Source organism: Diadema setosum, chromosome 18 (assembly GCF_964275005.1).
Source record: "Diadema setosum chromosome 18, eeDiaSeto1, whole genome shotgun sequence".
Lineage (NCBI taxonomy): Eukaryota > Metazoa > Echinodermata > Echinoidea > Diadematoida > Diadematidae > Diadema > Diadema setosum.
In genome coordinates this window covers 29269905-29280184 of record NC_092702.1, presented here as the reverse complement: position 1 = coordinate 29280184, position 10280 = coordinate 29269905, and positions in this window count along the sequence as shown.

Below are 10280 nucleotides of genomic sequence, written 5' to 3'. Positions count from 1 at the left end.
TAATCGTGTGATATTGGTTTTGGGCACTCTCACTCTTCTTGTGTGTAACTGATTTCAGACTCTTTACTTTCTTAACACGTGAAGTCCACTTGCAGTAGTTCGTGATGTATTGATTACTCTGGCTTCCAGACCATTTGCTTGTACTACTGTATTAAAACGCTCTCTAGAATATTAACGCCCTCTAATGACGAAGGAAATGGCAGGTTGAGAAATTTTGCCTTTGGGTGCAATTTGTGGAAGGGACTTCAGTTAGCTAAGGGTCTGGAAACCAGACTTGTGATGCATGGAAAAATGTTGTGTGAATTAGCAATGATGTAAGACGCAATAAGCAAATTTTCGAGAACATCGTGCTGAGGATGAAGAGAAAGAAGTTCGTTTGGGATCACTTATATAGATATGTGACAGCCGTGTCGAAGACTACGATGAATTCAGGAACATTATCCAAGGACGTTCATAGCAAACGTCAATCTTCCTTCTGCTTAACAAGCTATGAGTTTGATATAAAGTTGACACCTATTACATTATCCTGATACCAAAATGCAAAGTTACCACAATCCCTTAAAGGGGAGGTATAGTTTTGGTTGAGATGAGGGATTCAGGTGTTAACTTGAGATAATGAGAAACCTTTTATCAGCCATGAAGGAGCATACAATTCTAAGAGAAATTTACGTTTATTTGATTGATGAAAATCAGTTTTGAAATCGCTTAGATATCCGTAAACAAGTTGTCTATTAGGACCACTATGTTTTATTTTATTTTAGGATATCTCAGCCATTTCAAAATCGAATTTCATCAAATAATGTTGAATTCGTCCTTATAGAGTACGTTGTTTATTACCTCTTTAATATGTCATGTTAAAGTGGTTTCAATTCATCTCGCAAAAAGTAAAAATCTGAATCTCCGATCTCAACCAAAACTATAACCATGGCTCGACACTAACTTTTTTGTTTGGTGGCCCGATGGGGCCACCAAGATCCTAAATGTCAAATTTTTGGTGGCCCGAGAGAAAAATTTGGTGTCCCGAACAAAAACAATAAAAAACATTAAAAGTCCTTTTTTTTTTTAATGAGTCAAATGTTTAAGTTTTATGATAGTAAGAATTAGAAGTTGGACATATCTACTCATAAATAAACTTCAACAAACTTGCAACACTCACTCTCGGGCACTCATTCAGTCCTTTTCATCCATCCTTTAAACAAATTTAACTGCTAATTTCCGGCGCAAAAAGTTACGAATTTATTGACATACTTTTCAAAAAATTTTGGTGGTCCGAGGCGGGCCACCAAATTTGCCCTTTTTTAAATTTGGTGGCCCGACTTTCATTTTTGGTGGCCCCGGGCCACCGGGCCACTGTTAGTGTCGAGCCCTGCTATAACGATCCCTTTGATCTTGCTTTCAAGTCCTTAGACCACAACCTCGTAATGATAATCTCTTGTCACCTGAGCATCCATTCATTTGTCGCAGGTGGCATTCCACACAGTAAGAGTCGGCGTTAGTAGATTGCAAGACGATCGATGCGTCCTGTTTCTATGGACAGCTGATGGACTGGTATGTTTTTAATTTGTATGCGTTGTATATCAACTGCTAGTTTCTAAAACTTAGTTTGTTTAAACGCTGCCCACAAATCTTACCAAATAGAAGATGATGGCTCTTGGTAATGAGATGTGTTAAAGACATACACGAACTATCAAAGTTTGAAGTCTTCATTATTGTTCTGTAGAATCAACGTGTAACGGGATGATTTTGGTGTCATACTGTTGATAGATAATACATGAAAATAGAGATCATGTATATACCATTAGTATGCCCAATCACTCCCTTTCCTCGTATTAACCTAAATACATAGTACTGGCGAAAATTAGCTTCAGCATTTCGTCCTGTCGGCGAATTTGAGTAATGAAATAAAATTGCAAGATAAACTTTCGATTGGAACAGGTCAAAAAAAGTCTTCAATATAGTGTCAGTAACATCATAAAATGTCGAACTTGTCAACGATAAAATCGAAATGTCAACAGACAAAGTGTGTTCCTGTTATTCTGTCCTTTATCTGAGATTGTATGTATGCCTGTGACTGACAAAATTTACCTGAATCTGCCTTGAAGTTGCACTTAACCAATATGTGCCGATCTACGAGATATTATGCCCTAGCCATACCGAGTGAGCGGTATAGGATAAACATCCTTATATTGTCTCATCATTAGCATCAAGAAAATCAACATTGTATACATCATGATCATGATCATTTTATCAATAATATCATCACCATTACAATATGCTTATTACTGTCGTCATCATATCCTTTTTAAAGTGCAGTTTAACGATAATCATCGTTCTATTCGTTCGGGAAATCTGAATACACCAAACATCAGTGAGTAGAAAAAAAAAACAAGCAAACAAACTTAATCTTTTATAGGATGCATGTGCCCACAGGAAAGTTGTACACTATAATATCTAAACTCAACGACTATAATGTTTATTTAATGAGTCAGGGGACAGACTGGATCAAGGTCTTTTTTTTCTTTACTTTCTTTTTAAATTCATGGGATAGATTTGACTGCATTCATATCTATCTATTTCTCTATTTCTTTATCTATCTATACAGCACAAATAAACACACACCCACCCACCCACACCCCCAAACACATCCACATACTCGCACATGTCCTTGCCTATATTGCAGAGTCAGGACATTTATTTGGAAATCTACCTGTGAATGGACCTCTAAAAGTGATATTTTACTGACCTTGACTTACGTTCAGCCCCTTTATCAAGCATGAATATGCCTCTGACATGCAGCTTTAAACTTGCTTTCAAAACTGACAGAACGCGGGCTCACTTGCTTTGTTTTATAACTGCTCCCTTCTCCACTTACACAATTGAGAGGGAAGTAGGATGATTGATGGTAGCATTACGACAGACACCTGTCCCTGTGAAGGTTGACTCCACAAACAGATGATATCTGTAACCATAGATTCCAAAACAGGCAATATTTGTATCAACTTCATTGACAAGCGTTATGAAAGTGATGGAAATATTGTATATCAAGGTAATAAAACGCAGGAGCAAATACTACTACTAATAATAACTTTTATAGTAGTAGTAGTAGTAGTAGTAGTAGTAGTAGTAGTTTGTAGTAATGATGATGATGATGATGATGATGATGATGATGATGATAATAATAATAATAATGATAATAATAGTTATTACTATTATTTATTTATTTATTTATTTATTATTATCACCATCATTATCATTATCATCATCATTATTATCATAATGTAGGGCCTATACACGTGAAAATACTTCCACTGCAAAACGACTAGGTGTAATATTCAGATGTACGACTCTACATTTGATATAAAGAGTTGGCCTCTGAAAATCATAATTCGACATAAATTGCAAGAATCATCAACACGTCAGCGAACAAAATTGGACAAGCTTGGAGATAATGACTGTCTATACTGACAATATACAGTAAACAGCATAGATATCATGGTTCTTAAGTATGGGTATATGCCAACGAAGACACCCGAGTACAGTAGGCCGAATTGCATAAACCCATGATAAACCTGAAACAACGTCGAACTGAACAAAACCGAACACAGAATGGACAATAACTTGATAAGTTGATACAGGTCAATATAATGAAGAAAAACTCCCATACAAGACATAACGTCCACCTGTTGCCTCGGTCTCTGATATTGACTCTACGATATGCAGCGTAGGTGGCGCTATTCATACTCTCCTATCGGGCAATATTAAGTACTGAGTAGATTTTTTTCTTTTTAATGAGCAATGCTGTGTTCACACGTACCTATACAAATGTATAATTACATGTATTAGATATTTGTTGACAAAAATTCAATAGTCTGTTTTAAAGTTTCACAGTGTTTCCATGAAATAATGATATAGGTCAAAATCACATTTGCCGCTTAGAAGAGGTGATGATGTCATCGAACCTTTTTCGAAATGAACAAAACGAAAATAAATCATATTCTTCGCAGCAGGTCAGGGGCGGATCTAGTTTTTTTTTTTTTTGTTATTTGTTTGCTTGATTGTTTGTTTGTTTGTTTTTTGCTAAGAGGGATGGTTGACCCAATAAAGATGGCTCATGACAAGCAAAAAAACAAAGGTCCTCCAAATTTTTTATTTATTTATTTATTTTTTTGCTGCCACTTTTCTCCCCAAATTGGCTGACAAGCAAACAAAAAACAAAAACAAAAACAAAATAAAACAAGACAAAAACGTACGAATGAATAAGCAAACAAACAAACAAATTAGTAAACAAACAGACAAACGCAAAAAACCAAAGGGGGTTAACCCCTTAAACCCCAAAACAAAACAAAGAAAAAATAGGCAGGGGGGAGGGGTAAACCGCCCACATCCCCCCCCCCCCGATCCACCATTGCAGATTGCATACTTGCTAAGACATAGCAATAAAAGGTTTAGTGCAAGGAGATATAGGCCCTTGCTGCTGAATCATATCGACACAGGATATACACAGGATTTCCATGTATTCTTCTTTTACAATGGATTGCTTTTGTGGTCGCCATCAATGTTTCTGCGTCTTGACAACATTACTCTACGTCCGGTTAAACAAAACTTCTTTCATTCTGCTTAACTATTAGAATCGATGTGGAGAATTTCACCATTATTGAAATGACAAGCTCACATCACTCAGATAAACGAAGAGAGAGAGAATGGGGGAGGAGAGGGAAAGATATTAACTTGATATGATCGCACAATATTTGAATTTATTGCTGTATTTATAGGTATTTATAGAAAAAACAAATTTATTTGTAAAAACAAAGCAACTTTCAAAGTTTATCTCTTCCTACGCACCAGCTAAGCTCAGAGAAAGGATAGCAAAACAATCCGAGGTGAAAATTACAAAATGAAAGATATGAATGAACAAAGATCATCGTTATTGTTTTTTCTTTACGATCGATAATGATTACAATATTCCAGGTCAGTGCAGTGGCGGATCCATGAATTGCGTATGGGGGGGGGGGGGGGGGGTTGCCAAGAAGCATATTTCTGGTGCCACTTCCTGGTTTGATCAGCTGACAAGCAAACAAAATAAGGGCTTCGGCATATTTCTAGAGCAAAATTTTTCTCTTTATTTCTTTTATTTTTCAAAAATTTAAAGGGGGGGGGGGGGCACGCCAGATGCGCCCCCTGGATCCGCCACTGCAGTGTGGCAGAACACGGCATCCCCTCTTATCCTCCCCCTTCCTCTCCCTCCCCTCTCTCCCTCTCTCTCACTTATGACCTGCCAGTCTAACTCTCCCCCTCAACGTTGAGATAATTATAATAACTTCCCCCTGAACGTTGAGATAATTATGATAACTCTCCCCCTCAACGTTGAGATAATTATAGTAACTCTCCCCCTCAACGTTGAGATAATTATAGTAACTCTCCCCCTCAACGTTGAGATAATTATAATAACTCTCCCCAACAACGTTGAGATAATTATAATAACTCTCCCCTCAACGTTGAGATAATTATAATAACTCTCCCCAACAACGTTGAGATGATTATAACTCTCCCCAACAACGTTGAGATAATTATAATAACTCTCCCCAACAACGTTGAGATGATTATAATAACTCTCCCCAACAACGTTGAGATAATTATAATAACTCTCCCCAACAACGTTGAGATAATTATAATAACTCTCTCCAACAACGTTGAGATAATTATAATAACTCTCCCCAACAACGTTGAGATAATTATAATAACTCTCTCCAACAACGTTGAGATGATTATAATAACTCTCCCCAACAACGTTGAGATGATTATAATAACTCTCCCCAACAACGTTGAGATAATTATAATAACTCTCTCCAACAACGTTGAGATAATTATAATAACTCTCTCCAACAACGTTGAGATAATTATAATAACTCTCCCCCTCAACGTTGAGATAATTATAATAACTCTCCCCAACAACGTTGAGATAATTATAATAACTCTCCCCAACAACGTTGAGATGATTATAATAACTCTCCCCAACAACGTTGAGATAATTATAATAACTCTCCCCCTCAACGTTGAGATAATTATAATAACTCTCCCCCTGAACGTTGAGATAATTATGATAACTCTCCCCCTCAACGTTGAGATAATTATAGTAACTCTCCCCCTCAACGTTGAGATAATTATAGTAACTCTCCCCCTCAACGTTGAGATAATTATAATAACTCTCCCCAACAACGTTGAGATAATTATAATAACTCTCCCCTCAACGTTGAGATAATTATAATAACTCTCCCCAACAACGTTGAGATGATTATAACTCTCCCCAACAACGTTGAGATAATTATAATAACTCTCCCCAACAACGTTGAGATGATTATAATAACTCTCCCCAACAACGTTGAGATAATTATAATAACTCTCCCCAACAACGTTGAGATAATTATAATAACTCTCTCCAACAACGTTGAGATAATTATAATAACTCTCCCCAACAACGTTGAGATAATTATAATAACTCTCTCCAACAACGTTGAGATGATTATAATAACTCTCCCCAACAACGTTGAGATAATTATAATAACTCTCCCCAACAACGTTGAGATAATTATAATAACTCTCTCCAACAACGTTGAGATAATTATAATAACTCTCTCCAACAACGTTGAGATAATTATAATAACTCTCCCCCTCAACGTTGAGATAATTATAATAACTCTCCCCAACAACGTTGAGATAATTATAATAACTCTCCCCAACAACGTTGAGATGATTATAATAACTCTCCCCAACAACGTTGAGATAATTATAATAACTCTCCCCCTCAACGTTGAGATAATTATAATAACTCTCCCCCTGAACGTTGAGATAATTATGATAACTCTCCCCCTCAACGTTGAGATAATTATAGTAACTCTCCCCCTCAACGTTGAGATAATTATAGTAACTCTCCCCCTCAACGTTGAGATAATTATAATAACTCTCCCCAACAACGTTGAGATAATTATAATAACTCTCCCCCTCAACGTTGAGATAATTATAATAACTCTCCCCAACAACGTTGAGATGATTATAACTCTCCCCAACAACGTTGAGATAATTATAATAACTCTCCCCAACAACGTTGAGATGATTATAATAACTCTCCCCAACAACGTTGAGATAATTATAATAACTCTCCTCAACAACGTTGAGATAATTATAATAACTCTCTCCAACAACGTTGAGATAATTATAATAACTCTCCCCAACAACGTTGAGATAATTATAATAACTCTCTCCAACAACGTTGAGATGATTATAATAACTCTCCCCAACAACGTTGAGATGATTATAATAACTCTCCCCAACAACGTTGAGATGATTATAATAACTCTCCCCAACAACGTTGAGATGATTATGATAACTCTCCCCAACAACGTTGAGATGATTATAATAACTCTCTCCAACAACGTTGAGATAATTGTAATAACTCTCCCCAACAACGTTGAGATGATTATAACTCTCCCCAACAACGTTGAGATAATTATAATAACTCTCTCCAACAACGTTGAGATAATTATAATAACTCTCCCCAACAACGTTGAGATAATTATAATAACTCTCCCCCTCAACGTTGAGATAATCATAATAACTCTCCCCAACAACGTTGAGATGATTATAACTCTCCCCAACAACGTTGAGATGATTATAATAACTCTCCCCAACAACGTTGAGATGATTATAATAACTCTCCCCAACAACGTTGAGATAATTATAATAACTCTCCCCAACAACGTTGAGATAATTATAATAACTCTCTCCAACAACGTTGAGATATTTATAATAACTCTCCCCAACAACGTTGAGATAATTATAATAACTCTCTCCAACAACGTTGAGATGATTATAATAACTCTCCCCAACAACGTTGAGATAATTATAATAACTCTCCCCAACAACGTTGAGATAATTATAATAACTCTCTCCAACAACGTTGAGATAATTATAATAACTCTCCCCCTCAACGTTGAGATAATTATAATAACTCTCCCCAACAACGTTGAGATAATTATAATAACTCTCCCCAACAACGTTGAGATGATTATAATAACTCTCCCCAACAACGTTGAGATGATTATAATAACTCTCCCCAACAACGTTGAGATGATTATAATAACTCTCCCCAACAACGTTGAGATGATTATAATAACTCTCCCCAACAACGTTGAGATAATTGTAATAACTCTCCCCAACAACGTTGAGATGATTATAATAACTCTCCCCAACAACGTTGAGATAATTATAATAACTCTCCCCAACAACGTTGAGATAATTATAATAACTCTCCCCAACAACGTTGAGATAATTATAATAACTCTCCTCCTCAACGTTGAGATAATCATAATAACTCTCCCCAACAACGTTGAGATGATTATAACTCTCCACAACAACGTTGAGATAATTATAATAACTCTCCCCAACAACGTTGAGATGATTATAATAACTCTCCCCAACAACGTTGAGATGATTATAATAACTCTCCCCAACAACGTTGAGATAATTATAATAACTCTCTCCAACAACGTTGAGATAATTATAATAACTCTCCCCAACAACGTTGAGATAATTATAATAACTCTCTCCAACAACATTGAGATAATTATAATAACTCTCCCCAACAACGTTGAGATAATTATAATAACTCTCCCCAACAACGTTGAGATAATTATAATAACTCTCTCCAACAACGTTGAGATAATTATAATAACTCTCCCCCTCAACGTTGAGATAATTATAATAACTCTCCCCAACAACGTTGAGATGATTATAATAACTCTCCCCCTCAACGTTGAGATAATTATAATAACTCTCCCCAACAACGTTGAGATAATTATGTCAGTTTGTTTCACTGTGCAATTTGCAACTTTAATTGCGAGTTAAAAATTGCAGTTCTATAACAAAGATGACGCTAATGCGTATATCATTGGTCGTTGTCTGGCTGCTTCACCAGTAATTGCAATTAATGTAAATTACAATTCTAGGAAGGAGTGTTGTTGTTGTAGTTGTAGTAGTTGTAGTTGTTGTTGTAGTTGTGTAGTAGTTGTAGCTGTTGTGTTGCTGTTATTATTATCATAATTATTATTGCTGTTGTAGAAAGAAGAGTGAAACAGGGCCTAGTTGCCTGTAAATTCTAACTCAGCCATCGATGCTTGACCTCGGTCAAAGTATTCTTTTGATATCTTTATTTCATTTGCTGATAGTCTTTACTCAACGGACCTTTTTTCAATATATCATGTTTGCAATTAAAATGCCATCCGTTGGTCAAAAAAAAAATCGATGAAGAAAGAATACAAACTATATATCAGGCAGCGAGGAAGATCGAAAGATAGAAGGACAAATATTTGGAAATATGAATTAGGATCTACAGCAAAAATTGTACCAACAAAATGTACGTAAGATGGGCGTGCAGAAGAAGGCAGCGTCCTTGTGGAAAGAATGGCATTATCGTCATCAATATTCTTTAAAAGGATAGTACTTTCGACCGACGAAAAACCTTTAGAATCCGAATGCGTGTTTTTATTTCTGTACACACATAGGGCATACCATCTTATCGTATGCCATCTCAACACATCATAGGGAATGTATGATCAAAATCGCTGATAACCCATTTTTATTAATGTCTTTGGACAACATGTCACAACCAATAACAACTAATTGTCTCTTCAAGCTAGTGCGGTAATCTAAGCCCAATCTTTCGGATTGATGGCGCCTATCATTGTAATCGATAAGTCTCAATTTTCCAGAGGTTGCCATTTTTTAGTTATCTTATAGATGGGAGGGCATCCAGAAGATTTCATCTCATTTATCCGAATCAAATCAAGGTCGCCTATCAGATGAGCGACGATCAGCACCCCTTCTAAGCCCTGCCTACACCCTCTCATCGATCTCCTTGGGATCTGGAAACAATAGGACTTTTTCTTCCGTGGCTCTTCACAAGAGACTAATGTTGAGCATTCGCACCCTTTCTGAAACCTTCTCCCAGCTTTTTTCCTTCTCCCCTTTGTCTACGCCAGCTCGGGGCATCATGCGATCGATAACAGTCGATATTGATCGCGATTTTAGACTGGTGTTTGGCGGTCGAACCGATTGTAATGCAGACGGGGAATGAAAGGCTGCGCTTATGTGACTGCAGAACAAAGGCGGACCTTTTGGGTCATTGTAGCACTCCATAATACCGTTGTCGGTATAAACACAATATTCAGGTTTTGTTGCCCAACAATCGCTAAATCATAGCTCTTCTGTAAACGCGAGCGGCAGCG